We start from the raw sequence: 16265 nt of genomic DNA, 5'->3' as shown, positions 1-16265 counted from the left end.
CTGTGCAAAATTCTACTAGGCGGCTTCCTCTTTCATTTCTTAGCCCCAATCCATACTCACCTACTATGTTTCCAGCAGTATCTAATAAATAAACCTGAATAGTTAATCAAGTCCCAATGGATTTAACTTCTAACTACATTCCAAGATATTGATTCAATTTCTTGAAGCAACAGAAGGCTGAAACTCTTTTGTTACAGAGCCAGCTCGACTAAATGTTACTCTAAAAAGCTGCCATTAGTTACCAAAGAATCTTCTTCATCGCAGTCGTAACAAAGTTCCAGCGGAACGACTGTGCAATGATCACAGCCAGCATGTATGTACAGTTGTTAAGAAAGGAGGTTGGTGACGTCATTGTGAAACTAAGTGATTAATCTGTGAAGGTATGACAAAAAATGAACTTCGTCAGAAACTCAGTAAAGTGCTTCGTCTCTACAGGTCAGGCGCTTAACTTACGAATCAGTATGAAAAATTAAAACGAAGTGATCTTTCACATATTACACTGTACTAATTACGTGTTCCGAAAACATAACACGATGCGTCGTAAAACTTCAACTTGCCAGTGCTTCTCCACTAAATTCGCAGTCATTTAAATACTTGTACGATATTCTAACTGCAGATGGCTTTGTATGGTAAACAAATAGGTTACATTTAAGTGAATGACTCATACCTCTTGCAGGTATAATGCACCTCGCCTCTGAAGCTGTGTGTTAGCTTACTTCAAAGCTTCTAAAGCTCCGCAAGAACTTTATAAAGTTTCCTTAGTTGTTCTTGAAACACAAACTTCGATGCTACAACACTGGAATCAAAGCTGAAGCTTCTTTTACTGAATAGCTCACAGAACGAATACGTATAGGCACTTCTAGTACTCGAGAGAAAACGGACGTAGTTGCTAGGCAACGGTCCTCGACGGTTTAGGTGTAATAGCATTGTTGTTAGCATACCCTGTGATCAACATTAAATAGCAACCCCACGAATAGCAATCCCAGCAAATACAGAGCACATTATTTTAGAGTAACATCGATATCAATAGGTAAACAAGGACTGCAGTAAACTTTTTAGTAATTTAAATATATGTCAGACGAAATAATCATGCCTTGCTATTGAAACATATACAACAGTGTCTAAAGGATGAAAACGCCAAAATAAGTAATAAATTCGCAAATAACATACCAATTAAAAATACTCCAAGCTCTGAATTCAATTTCTTTAACCAACAAGAGAGTTATACTCCTTTATTACGGTCGATGGTCAGCTCAGTATGACACAAAACAGTTGGCATCAGTCTCCAAAATATGTTCGTTATCACAGACGGAAAAAATTCCACCAGCATTACCCTGTTATGACTACAGACTCTATGTATGAGTAATCTACAAGCGAGAAAGATCGCTAACATCGTTGTCGTTGTGAATCTCAGCAACTGAAAGGAATCGAGTATGCTACAATTCTATCCGTCTGCTCTGACCCACAACTCATATTTGGAGTAAAGTGGCTAGTTTACACGAGATACTACGACAACCACATATAATATTTAACAAGACCCCGATGACATTCTTCAAGACGGCGACAGCAATATAGACCATTACAACCAAAAACAAACATAAAACATTTTGTGTAGGTGGTGCTGTACAGCTTTAATGAATGTTAAGAACTGCCCGATGCAGCACACAGCTGTAACGGCATATTTTATTACAGACGATCGATATCGGTCTAGAACCAGAAAATCATCGAGCCCAAACACCATCTCTGCTATGCGTTTGTTTAATTGGAACAGCAGTTAGCAGCTCCATCACTGATACTATCTATATTTTTGGAATATTGGGAAAAACGTTGTCGAGGCTAAATGGACGTAATGTTATGAATGTACAGTTAGTATCAATGACGGAACGATGTACATCCGAAACTGCGATTCCATTTACTCAGACGGATAGCTGAGACGGTTTTTGGACACGATGATGTCCTGGTCCTAGATCGAAATCGATCGTTTCTGTTAAAATATATCGCTGTGTATTGTAAAAGCACTTCTTTACAAACTAAAAAACATTGGGAATAAACCGAAAGAAAATATATAGTAAACAGAAAATTTGTTTGGAATAATTCGCTTGACTAGTGCATATGAAATGAAGACAGTGGTACTAGACACCTCCAGAAAACAACGTAACTGGAAAATAGCACATACACCCATTCGTCCGGAATGACGCAAACGAAAACATAAAAACCAAGCCTAACCACAGTGTACTCTGTACCTACTGTATATAGTTTTAACAGCAACGATAACAGATCTCCTACAAATGTCTATAACATAGAAAGAAAAAACTGCAAAAATGGCAGAACTGGAATCGAATTCTTCGCTTGACCAGTAATGCACAGGATGACAGCGATATCACACACAGCTTCACGAAAAGGCATAATCGAAAAATATCGCATAGGAACTTTTCCTGGATAAACCTAAAAATAAAAAAAAATACACACAAATGGTCTCGCAGTATATACAAACAAGACCCCCGAAACACACAGACACACGCGCGCACACACACACACACACACACACACACACACACACACACACACACACACACAAACATACACACACATGAATCTCATTATGCAAGCACGACGAATTTCTATAGAATAAAGCGAACAAAACAAAACGATATACACATAGACAGTTGTGAACTCTATTCCAAAACCGAGGACAGAGATACAAAATAACACCCACATAACATCAACTTAATCGAGAAACTATAAACACAAATTGCTTCAAAATATACCTAAAGAAAAGCAGTACAAAAGACTGGAATCACACTAGAAACGGAAATAAACAGTTCAAAAACCGAAAACAAACAAATAATTCACCAATAAATACCAAAACCTCAATCCAGTTCAGCTAAACAAATACTACGGACCTACGGACCACAAAAAAAAGAAAAACAATTATGCAGCGTGACAGTGAGCGATCGGCAGAAACAAATTGAGCCTCTTAGGAACAGTGGATTTCATTAGCGCAGCGTCTCAAAAAGTCATATTCGAAAAACGGCCAAATATTTGTAAATTATAAAATTATCTATAACACTACCACGAGCAATGCAATTTCGTTAGAGCGAACCTCACTCTCGACGAACATCCCACATTCAAAAGACAGCTAAATAACTATAAGAATAATCATAATCACTAATCGTTTCACTCAAAAAAGTTTACCTTTTGCTTTGGAGGTCCTGACCACCCTTATCCTGGGAAATATTGCGATATGCAGAAGGAAACAAAATAAAAATATAATCGTTACTCCCTTGTTCACGGCAGTTTAATCTGTTGTTTCAGGTTCCACCCAAACCAAACCCTCGTATGTCGCAACATATTTGGAATAACAGCACAGGTTACAGACATCACAGATTACACTGGTAAGTAACACAACGACAGGCTAACTTTTAATAACAGTCGCAGGTTCGAATCCTGCCTCGGACAGGGATGTGGGTGATACCCTTAGGTTAGTTAGGTTCAAGTAGTTTTACGTTCTAGGGGACTGATGACCTCAGAAGTTAAGTCCCATAGTGCTCAGAGCCAACTGGACCACTTGGAAATGGCCAATGCGCTTGACACGTCTGCCATTGAGGAACTAAGAAATTAGTTTGAGAACAAAAAATTAATGACCATGAACTACGTCAAATAGAAAGTATAGAAATCAGTCTGAAAAAGCTAGCACTAAATATTTGCATCTCCACGAAAAACTGAAACAAAATGGTGTTTCGCGTGATACACGGTATATTGGTAATTTTTACTTATGGACTGTCTGACAGCAACTGAATAAAACACAATTTTAGTGCCATACGCGTTTCGCCTTTATTTTCTGCAAGGCATCATTAGTGGCAGGTTGTGTGGACAATTTATTACATATTACACTCCTGTTGCAATTTTGGTGTTGTTCTTCTTCTTATGAACACCAATTTCCGGTTTTTTCGACATTCCACAGCACTATGCTCTGAACGCTTGTTTTAATGCAATGTGATACACATTTAGTAACATCAGGTTCTGTAATCACATTACACTCTACCACATGGTTCAGCCTGCTAGTATTTCTCCACTAAGTACATAAACAATTAAAAGCTTCTACGGTATTCTAACTACAGATGATTCCGGAAGGTGAATAAATAAATGACAGGTACGTGAATAGCTCGTACCTCTTGCAGGTACAATGCTCCTCGGTTCTGAAGCTTGGCGTTCGCTTTGTTCAAAGCTTCTAAAGCACCCCAAGAACTTTAAAATGTTTGGATAGTTGTTCTCGAAACACAAAATTTACTCTACAACATCTGAATCGAAGCTGAAGCTTCCTTCACTCAATAACTCAAACAGCGAATTCGGATAGGCACTTCTAGTACTCGAGAGAATACGGAAGTAGTTTGCTAGGCAACAATACTCGACGGTTTAGGTGACATAGCATTGTTGTTAGCATACACTATGACTAACATAGAGGCAACAGAGCACAAAATTTTACAGGAACAAAGACTGTAATTGTTAAACGACCACTGAAATAAAACTCTGAATAAGTTAAATATATGTTGCAGCTTTTTAAATTATAGCATCGCTTCGAAGCGACGTCGTACGCTCGTGTCCTCGATCCCGCATTCACGTAATATGTTTAAATGTTTTCACACGCTCAAAAATTTATTCTCTCTGCGCAGCGAAGAATCACCATTTTTCTATGTCCGTTTGTGTAATGCCCGAAACACATTTTCTGGTGTATTATCTTCCTATATCTTTCGCTGAATCTCTCTGTCATGAAGATGGAAGATTTGTCACTGAGACGGATCACATGAGCAATAGCTACCTTTATTCCGCATGCACTGACGGAAAAAAGCTGAAACAAACCAGTAGCTCTACTATGAGAATGCAAATAATGTTTGTTTTAAATAGGCCTACACACTGAAAATGTTGTGAGCGATAGGTACCTTTGAGATTGAACGAGGTGAACTGATGTTAGTCAAGAGACATTTATCAGTTCTACAACCAGTAAGAATGAGACAGTGTAGTAGGGGTACGAAGAAATAGATGTTCCTTCTGCGAAACTGCGGTCTGGGGTACGATTTCGTATAATATCACGAACACTCTTGAGGTCATCCCATGAACCTTGACTCCAGTGCTGTACGAAAGTCATGAGCAGCATTCCGGCCCGTGTTATCCAACACGATAACGATCTGCCACATACCGCTGTTGTAAGCTAAAATGCTGTACAAAATGTCGACACGTTGCTTTGGTCTGGTCGACCACCAGATGTCTCTAGTCGAGGAGTAAGGGACGCCATCGGGCGACAATTCCAGCTTCATTCCACATTCACGATAAATTGGTGTGCACTGGCCGACCAATACCAACCAATACCAGTAGCAATAGCAACCGCTAGAAACTGAGAGATGTAACAAATATACTTTTAGGAATGATTAGTCATTTCAAATGGTGGGTCGTGTTGTGACAGTTTTCCGATATTTTTAGTAACTCATTTGACTATCTACTACGAACAAGGGGAACCAACTGCCAATACGACCTTTCGTCGGCACCTGCCAAGGGGAGAAGAATAAGATGAGAGAGGTGTCGACACGCAGTTAAGAAAATTTTGCCATCTCTTCCAGCTTATGTAACGCAACACCAGTGCTACAGCATTCATAATCGCTTAACAGGGATATGTGAACTAGTGAAGGCATCGCGCAAATATCTACGTCGACTGCTGCAGCAAATTCTATGTAACTGCTAAATGTACACAATATGTACATAGATGTGTAGAGCATTCCAACTGCAATGAGAGGCGGGTAAAATATAACGAAGTAATGCTGAAAAACCAAAATAAAAGAAAAAAGAAGAGGAATGCGCTTTCATCTGAAAGACTGTGTAGAGATTATTAACCCCAAAGCAAATTCAGTTAAGTAAGAAAAGGTGGAAATAACTTAATGTAAGGCTCCTTTTTAGAGGACATCTAAAATGTGAATAGTCGATCATTAATCGCATTCAACCAACTTCAGTAGAATTACTGCTTCATAACGTGACGACGAATTTTGAACCTTTCAGAGTTAAAAATTATTAAAAACAGTAATTGCCTACACAGCTGATGCATATCATAAGTGTACTTGGATAAGTACAGAAAAGCCTACGTGCTTACCACAGTGGTCTATAGCAAAATGTTACGGCTTGTCAAGCGCAAATTCTCCTGCTCCCTCACCATTGCGACCCTGAGCTTATCGTCCAATCTCCAGCCTATCCTTTCAAAGCAGACGTTCTACTATCACTTGCCTGCAGTGAAGTGCTTCAGTCTCATCATACAATACCTTCAATATCTCATTTTGAAAAATTCACAAGAGTTTTAAACTTAATTAATGTGCGACAGCCTGTTTCAATGACTAATAAAAGTGTAAATAATATGATTTCGAATTTGCTCGGCGATATAGTGGGTACTTGTCAGAAAGCAAATCACGACGGTCCAAGTACCAATCCGGGATTGTTCCAAAGACTTTTCTTACACGTGACTGTTCTTTCACGTTCGACAATGATTTGTTAATGTCAGTAATGTGAAGAATTATGACTCGTATTCCCTGTTAAACGGCATGGCCACTCACAACAGACTGGATAAATGAGTTGAGAAGTCGCAGAAAGCAACGGGACCATGGCTAGAAAATTACTGTGGAGTTCTAACCACTTTTCAAAAGTGGTTCAAATGGCTTTGAGCACCATGGGACTCAACTTCTGAGGTGATCAGTCCCCTAGAACTTAGAACTACTTAAACCTAACTAACCTAAGGACATCACATACATCCATGCCCGAGGCAGGATTCGAACATGCGACCGTAGCGGTCGCTCGGTTCCAGACTGAAGAGCCTAGAACCGCTCGGCCACTCAGGCCGACGAACCAGTTTTCAGGTTGATGACAGCTTTATCGTTATATGAGTACGTGACATAGATTTCCTTTTTATCGTTGGGTAACATCAATAAATAGTTTTGACTGATAAACGAAATATATACTCGCACCAACCAACCCTTGCCCTTCAGAGCAAATGCATAAAATTACACTAAGTATATATCCTTATTTTCTGAAAATACGGATAAAATAACAGAACTGGGTTGTGCATTAGGTAATACCCCCGAAGTATATGAAAACTTAGCTGTGAGTCCTGAGGTTTATACAACACTCACCCACTTTTCCACTTGTTAAATTGTTAATATTATAACAGACAGATTAACGTTAACAAATAATAAAAAAGCTCGTTACTGATGTAAAACAGACAATTATTTCCACCAATAGTGAAGAGGAAAGTGACAAGTAAAGGATGTCAGTAAAGCCAGGAATATTAATTTGACAAAGATGGTTGTTTTTTACTCTATTCCGCTACATTTTTATTGGTACTATTTTTATGATTTTACATTTTAAAGATAGATAACGTATTTCATATTATATCTTTTCCAAATAGAAATAAATTTCATCTATTCAAGAAAGCAAATAAAAAAATAGTTTTGTGCTTCTATAAGTACCACACTACACATGCATATATTACCGAGGGGGAATTTTTATCCGTAAAGGACATAGCAGTCACTGTAAGACTGAAAGTTTATTATCATGCAGCATCAACATATGTTTCAGTCCGATATGCAAGTGAACATTTAATGAAAGAACGAAGAATTTTTTCTTGAAATCTTTCTTTATGTTAGGTGAGTGAGCACAGTAAGTGTATAATCACGAGAATAAGTCGTGAATACTGCAAGAATGGAATGTTGTTAAAAGCAAGAAAGAGGGAAAATAAGAACGAAAATGAGCAGAAACATTAAAGTGCGTGACACAAGCAACTATATGGCTTTGAATGTTAAAATTGTGCACTTAGGCCCTCATGGAAGTTAATTACAGTCAACTTGGTGTTTCTATTGAAAGCTCATTTTTACCACTCTCATACACCATGAAAGCTGTAGAAAGCGGTGGTAACAGTTGAGTCTGGCTTGACCTCGGCACTGGGAACTACAACGGAAACATCTATGTGGGTGTAAGTGTTATCTGGCAGCAAGTGTTTTCTTCTCAGTCGCCTGTCCACAAGTATTTATTCTTCATTCTGCTAGCAATAAGTGTGATCTATTTTAACGAACCTGTAACTTTCCTCTTTGTACTTTTGTAAGAAAACCGCTGGCAAACTGCAGCGGGCGCTGCGAGTTCCGTTAAGTGATGGTTTTGTACATAAGTTAAACAAACTTGTACTCCTACGGTTTTTATTATCATTAATCAATAATTTCATGGTGTGGGGATGAAGACAGAAAACTTCTCCCAGTCCATGGCAGGATTCTGAAGCTGACGAATTAATAGACTTACATATAGGTACACACAAGAAAGACCGTGCTCTCCAGTCAGAAAATTGGTTACAAGTGTTTTAAACTAACATTCCAACTTAGCACGTCTGCTAAGACAAACGGTTGTACTAGCGCTCTACCTTCTCTGAAATCTGGAGCAGGCTTAGGAATCCTCACAGTGCCTCAAGCAGGACTGTCTTTTACGCAGATAGCAGTCCCCCCCCCCCCCCCCTTTCAGTCGCCTCTCGAGGGGAGCTGGGAAAAAGCGAATTCTGCATTCTTTACGTGCATTCAAGGGTAGTTTTCAGCACTGAACGAATGTATTACTCTGCTTGATCCTTTACATAATCTCCCTTATTGTGAGACTCCTACAAAAAGCTCGCGATTACTGCAGAAAATGACTAACTTAACTTTTATAAAAGGAATGTAAGAGAAGAGTTAAATTAGTGTGCAGTCACTAAATATCATCTGCAGTTATTAGGCAGCGTTAAAGTGTCGACTACATTGACCATGTGGATGTAAATATGACACTAAACGTTTCGTAAGAGTTTAGGGATGAACTGCAGTGTAACATCACCTTTGCATTGTGAATAAAATGGATGCTGATGAAACTTTGCTGATGATTTTGATGTTTGGTATGTGGGGCGCTCAGCTGCGCGGTCATCAGCGCACTTACAAAGTCCCAATTTTTACACAGTCCAATGTCCACATAATGCAAGCAAGCCGCTGTCACGAATGATGATGATGGCGATGGAATGGTGAGGACATCACAAACACCCAGCCCCAGGCAGAGAAAAACCCCAATCCGGTCGGGAATCGAATCCGGGGCTCGTGATCCAGAGGCAGCAACGCTAACCACCGCACAACGAGCTGCAGAAAAATTGTGCTGAGCTTCACCTGCAGCACAAGTTCGTCAAGGACATTTTAACTGGGACATGGATATCGGTTTTGATTTCCGTTTCACGTCCTCATCGTTTGATGAACATAATGCCTTGGATTATAAGGGTATAGCTGGTTCAAAAGTAACCACCAAGTAAATACACAAGAGCACTTGTCTACGAGCCTCCTCACATTCGTTTTTATGTTCTGTTGTGCCGGTACATGTATTTCAGGATACATAAAATAAGAAGAAGAACACCAGGCGCTCAATACTTCACAGAATCTGAACGTTCTGAGAATACTCATGAATGAAGGCAGTGCACTGATAGCCTCACACACATGGGTGGCTTGTTGTCACAATCCACAGATACTCAAATCCATCTACAATTAATTACTCCATTCACAGTCTTCATATAGCAATAGCAAACCATTCACTCACTTATAACCACAGCCATAGGTTGGATGACCTCTTAAGCATAACCTCGTTGTCTAACGGTTGGTTGGCACGTGGCTGTCGTAAAAGGGTCTCAAGTGCAGTGGGGTCTCAAGTCGAGTGGAGTAAGCTGCCACTCGTGGCAAGGAAACAGTCACAAAGGGGTGAGCTGCTACCTCAAGTAACAGCCGGTATGAGCCGACAGATGTGTGTCTCTCTCCAGGCAGCTGAGGTGAGAACGGCTGTGTTCACTGGACAGAAGTCGCTCTGCAGGGTTTGTCAGTTTGTCAAGGTCGCATAACTTTATTGGTCTCGAGTGTACACGCAGACAAACCCCCCGCCACACACACACACGCACACACACACACACACACACACACACACACACACACACACACACATATATATATATATATATATATATATATATATATATATATATATATATATATATATATATGTGTGTGTGTGTGTGTGTGTGTGTGTGGGTGGGTGGGTGGGTGTGTTTCTATTCAGAACATTTGCCTCATGTTTGTGTGCAGGTCGTGTGCCTCATATCACTTGTAAAACCCTGAAGCAGCACTACTTGAGAACATTTGATAAGTAAATTTATATAAAAACATTACATACAATTATCTTGTTTAATGCTACTACCAAATACGGCCCTTTGGCCTTATATTCAAAAATAAGAAAAATGAAGTGGCCGTTACTTTACAAACGTGACCGGAATTCAGGGCCATTAAAATTGAAACATCTAGCCTTAGCCATCTGGACCTCTGAAAAATGAAAGATAACATTTAACGAACAAAATATAGTACTGGCTCTATATTAATTATAGTAACTCTTACCGATGAGTTTCACTGGAAGAAAGATGACAAATTAGGGGAGCTTTCTGAGGTACCCACGGATTCTAAACGGAATTTCGTTCACGTATTTTGTGCATTCATGATATATAAATTAGTGGCGCGCCATACAGCTCAGCACTGAGGTAGTACTTTGCATTTACATGTTACCTGTTCATCATGATGGGCTTTCCCCTTTCTATCTCTCCCTCTCCTTCTCTCTGTCTCTTTTCTGATGCTTTCTTTTATTCATATTCTTTGAGTTAAAGTATTCTCTTAAATCGGCGTCTCGAACCAGTTTTCTGAAACACACAAGGGTACATGTGCAGAAAGTTGCTACTATAAAAATGCATAAGGCTTTATCATGCTGCAAAATATTTCCTTATTGTAGTTACCCTACCTGTATTTGTGAGCTCAAGTTACCTCCATTTTTCACATTACAGTGTTCCTCGGCAAACAATTTCATCCAATTGTGGTACGCGTGTTGCTGTTCGACTCTTTTAACATCACGAAGGTGGGCTTCCACCGGATGACAGTTGCATCCCCTGTGAACAATAGATACAAAATAGTGAAACAATTTTTGCGTCCTTTGTTTCTTGATCTCACGTACCTTTACCTGAGGTGGCAAGTTATTACACAGCAGTATGGTGGCGTATACTACCGGTGTATTCTACACTAACAACCCACATTAGTTCAGCGCTCAGTGCATCTCACTACAGGCATCAAATATTAACTACCACAGGCAAATCGCCCTTGCAACGCAAACTTGTCCTACGTCTCAACCAATACACTCATTTTCTTTCAATACTGCCTCAAAACTTGAAAATCACGCACAAGTACTCAACATATATTCGTCTCCTTCTTCTTCTGCACCAGCCCAGAGTTGTGGGAGTGGTTAACATCTATTAAACGAATCTCTAGAGCTGTTAGATGTGTAGCTGACCTTTCGATCTGCGACTCCTGAGGTTCACACTCTCATAATGTTATAATGAAAAATTTTCCCCACTCTGCATGCACTACACTGTACGTAAAGAATTTTTCTCTTACAAATCAACATCAGGTACATCATTTTAATGTATAATGATTTAGTATCGGCTATTTGCAACACATTTCTCAGAGAATATCCGTATACACCACTGAATGTTCAGTCGTGCTCAAAATTATGCGAACGACCTGAATTGAATTTCGCATGATTCGCATTCAACCCACATAACGCAGCTGTCTAGCAGATCCTCTAATCGCTCCTCGGTACAGTCGTTTGACTATTGAATATGGTTCCAACAAGTCACCACTAGAAAACACTGCTCTGTATAGCGATAACTCAATTTGTGAAGTAATACCCCGATACTACAAATATCAGGGAACCCTTTATCACATAGAAGGCAGTCCTTACGCATTGTGAGGTCACATTTATTACAATAAATGACACACCTGGAATGTTAACACTCTCATTATTACGCCAGATAGGTAATGCACCTAGTAAGTTCGTCATATCCATGATTTCCTATTCAAAGTAACATACCGTTATTTAACACAAAATTACAATAAAAACTTAAATTACTCACGAGCAGCTAGTTCAGAATATGTATGAACTTCAAATAACACGACCAACTGTCTCGTTCTGCATGTGGATTCAAACCGAGGTCATGCAGACTAAGCAAAGATTTCGTGACTAACGGAATCTAACAGTCATTCCTGACTAGGCGTACAGAAAGTGATATGCCTCGATTTTAGACAGTATCAGTTAGCAAATATCAAGGTAAACATTTTTAACAATCGCGAATTCCTACCCAGCATCTATTGTACCTGTTAACGAACTACGAGAGATGTTAAATATTACTTCATCACAAGTAACTTACTTTAAATGCCGTGATTTAAAGCTTTGTGTTGGACAGGGATTACAACCCAGTACCTAATCGGATTGTTACTGAAACACAATCAACTGTGATTTTCTCAGCAGTAGCTAGATGTTTTAACTGAAATGACGAGACGAAACATTAATTTTTTTCCTTCCCAGGACTCCAAATCTACACCTATCAGTGTTATATTCTAGAGAAAAAGAACGTTAAATATGGGTTTGCTACACCAACAGCGACATGTGTACATGTTTGGACTAGGAATGGTATGACGAAGAGTTCAGTGCTGACTGGGAATCGAACCCAACTCATATCATAGTTGAGTACACACAAAGAGACGTCAGCTACCGATATTTTCTCCACCAGCAGTTCAGAATAACATGCTTGAACTTACAGTGATCTCGCAAATAGTTCTGTGTCTCACTGGGAGTCAAAAACGTCAGATATCGTTAGTATTGACAACGAATGAAAATACATTATAAATCAAAATTATTATCTACCAGCAGATAGGCGGTCTCATACTAGAGCTTGATAATACATAATGCAAACTTTAGTGCCGGACCAGGATTGGAACCCATTCACGCGCAATATGTGGAGACCTTGAGGAAACTGCAGTTTTGAACAAACAACAAATTGTAGTTGAGCTGTATTGTCACGAAGGGATCAAATTACGCGTTAAGCGCGCTCTGACTTGCATTCCCAGCTCAGAACCAATTTTATCGACATACAGAAGCTCGAATAAAAGATTGAATAAGTGTTCTGTGACCCTACATAGCGTTTGTTTCGTCAACAGAAATAAATAACTTACATAAGTATGGTTACTGGTGATAGAGTTTCTACATGTCACCACTCCTGTCTTTATTGAGGTTCAACCTAATGTCTACTTGGTAGAGAAGGAATATCATGTTTAATGTGAATTTCAGACCACAATGGCATTATACCTTCTTCACTTGGCGTAGCCAGAAGAGAACAGAATCTCTCTCTCACTATCAAAAATCATCAGAAGAAGTTGAATAAAAAACCACACCATTAGTATAGGAAGCTATCATCAATCCAACAGACCGCCAAATTGTCTTCTCTGTGACTCATCTTTCTATAGCAACGCCGTTGCGCCACACTGGATGAGAATTCTGGCACACAGGCTCCCTGTAGTGGTTTGCACCATGTTCAGTACATTCATTTTCTTGGTTGACCGAATCGCCATTAACTACCTTCCTCCGCTACCCAGTGCATACATTCGACTCTATTTTGTAATCACCGAAATAAAATCACGTAACTGCTACCTACACAGAACTGCCAACAGTGTAGGATGCAGAAATTTAAATAGGAAGTGTTTCTTTCCACTTGGGCTGCTTTATTGCGCAATCTGTTTGTAGAGAACTTCGTGCAGTGCAAAAGAAAAACTGTAACTGCCAGCCTCTCAGAAGTCTAGATCCAGCCATATGCATTAACTCACAGCACTGTGGAATGCGGAAGCTATGAAGGAATTATTATTGATTTTTGGAGCTGCTGTAGCTATGTGTCAGCTTGTAGCGTAATGATAAACGTCGTGCGCTATAGATTCGCCGCTGCATTTTTAAAAAGCAATTCTGCTGTCTGATGAAGTTGTCAAGCTAATGGAACTTTGAACATAATTCCCTTCATTTCTCAACCCAAAATAGTCACATGTGGAAAAAGGGCTAACTTCTGTGACATTTTTTCTTTTTGGGTTTAATAGATGGCCAGGCAGCAAATGCATCTCAAAACTTTTGTACTATGTATGGGGAGAGAAAAGTATTTTGTCCATTAGCTGTCGTGTGGTAGTGGCTATAACGCAGAACAAGTTTTCTAGATGAATGTAATCAATAAACTGCATGTGCATTGGTAGACTGTTATGATAACATCAGAGATTTCCCATATATCGGTGATGATTAATTTCTCTCTCATGTTTACTATTGTTTTAACAACACTAAGAGACACCTTACGAAAATTGTGCACTGTATAATAGGAAATGAAATAAAACTACCCACAATACCCTTACGATGAAAACCTGTTTTAATAAAACTGAGTATTTGTACACAAGCGTGCCTCTATTAGCACGAATTAGTAAAATACTACTCACTTAGATTTCGATTGGGTCAGTGTTTAATTGGTATTCTGTGTCATACTCCAGAGATATGCAAATGTGGCAGTTAATAAATAAAGTTATGTATTCCTGGAAACCCAAAATTTTTTGTCAGCAGTGGAAGGAGGCGTTATCTGTCGTGCAGCATTGTAAGTTTTCACCATTGCACTATGAGCCGAAAATATTTTCTTGCGAATTTCTTATCGATGTTTGATCTGACTGCTTTTAGTTCTTTCACAGAAATGATAAAAAAGTTATTCAGTGAGACTGGAACCGCGAACCAGAAAAGACGCGTTTTCACATGTCAGCACGTTACGACAGAGGTAGCAAAGAGTTTTCATCTTACGACGCCAGTAGTGTCTAGAACATGTAAACGGCAATTTAAAGGACGAGATTAGTTGCGATTTCCAAGTGCAACTACTTTCCTGGGCTGAAAACCGTAGATTTACAATCTTTTATTACACCTCAAGTGATAATAACTCAGATTATTCAATGGAAATCACAGCAAAAATCAAGTGAACTTTGAGGCATCATTCCGTGCACGCCGGGAAGTAGCTCGTCGATCATCAAGTTGCCAAACATACCTTGCCTTGTTGCCAAATCTCAGTTACAGTACCAACAGGAAGAAGACGAACCGATGTGATCTTACAGTGGGCTGGGAAGTGACCATAGCTGGCGTCTCAAAGACGTGGCTGCCACGGCCTCGAATACGTAGTGCGTCTGATTCGTATTTCTGTATCTAGGTTTAGGGACTGGAGCGTAGTTACTAATAATATTCAGAACTGACTGCAAACTAAGCATCATAAATCACTAACTCTCATAGCTGTTTTTATATTTCTTTTGCAAGTGTACTCAAAACTAAGAGACTTATTCACTGACCTCTTTGTGCGTCACCGATAGTACATACAACAAACAAATAAAAAAAGAATGTGTGTTAGTCTGAGAGAGAGAGAGAGAGAGAGAGAGAGAGAGAGAGAGAAAGAGAGAAAGAAAGAAAGAAAGAAAGAATAATGAGAGAGAGAGTAGATAAATTACTGTAGAGAAATTGAATCGTGGTATGTAAAGAAATCTTTCATTAATATGACACATTCCACATAATTACGAAATGGCGTATTCATAATTAATGGAACAAGTATTAATTTAATCAAATATTATCTAATCTAATCTATCATATTGCTGTGTAGCCATGAAGAATCATGAATTACCGAAGTGAACGCCAATATCAGTAATCAAATGTAAACTTGAAAATAAATGACGACAGTTTTTGTAATAAACCGGGACTCCTTTCAAGACCCTTTCGTCCCCGTTAACTAACCATGAAAGATGTCTGATATAACTCCATTCAGAAGAAACAAAGTGTGATTGGATTTAAAGATGAAGCGCATGATTTGAAGTTATGTGACGTAGATACGAACCCAACACATAATCGAATTGTTAACTAAGTAAAATCAAATGTTAGGTATCGGTTTTCTTACCAGCTGCTAGGTGTTTGAATCTAAAATAAGCATAAAAATTTTTGTACCTGAGCGACAATCGAACCGCACACCTACCATCCTTCTTTATCAACCACGTATATAGCTTAAGTATCAATTGTTTACTCACCAACGGTAAAATGTGTGCGTGTTTGACCAGAAATAACGACACCTATTGCGATTGTTGGTAGCACATGAACAGACATTAAAGATGCACATTAATTTTCACTAGCAGGCCGGTGTGCACGTGATAGGGCTTGAAATGAAGTTATGAATATTTTTTTACTGAATCAGCATTCGGACCCACATACTTACCCTTGGAGGAGACCTAGAGTAGATTGCAGTCTTGCGAAAAGGAACGAAATGTTGAACCATG

The sequence above is a fragment of the Schistocerca gregaria genome, chromosome 5, assembly GCF_023897955.1.
Source record: "Schistocerca gregaria isolate iqSchGreg1 chromosome 5, iqSchGreg1.2, whole genome shotgun sequence".
Taxonomy (NCBI): Eukaryota; Metazoa; Arthropoda; class Insecta; order Orthoptera; family Acrididae; genus Schistocerca; species Schistocerca gregaria.
This window is presented reverse-complemented; position numbering follows the sequence as displayed.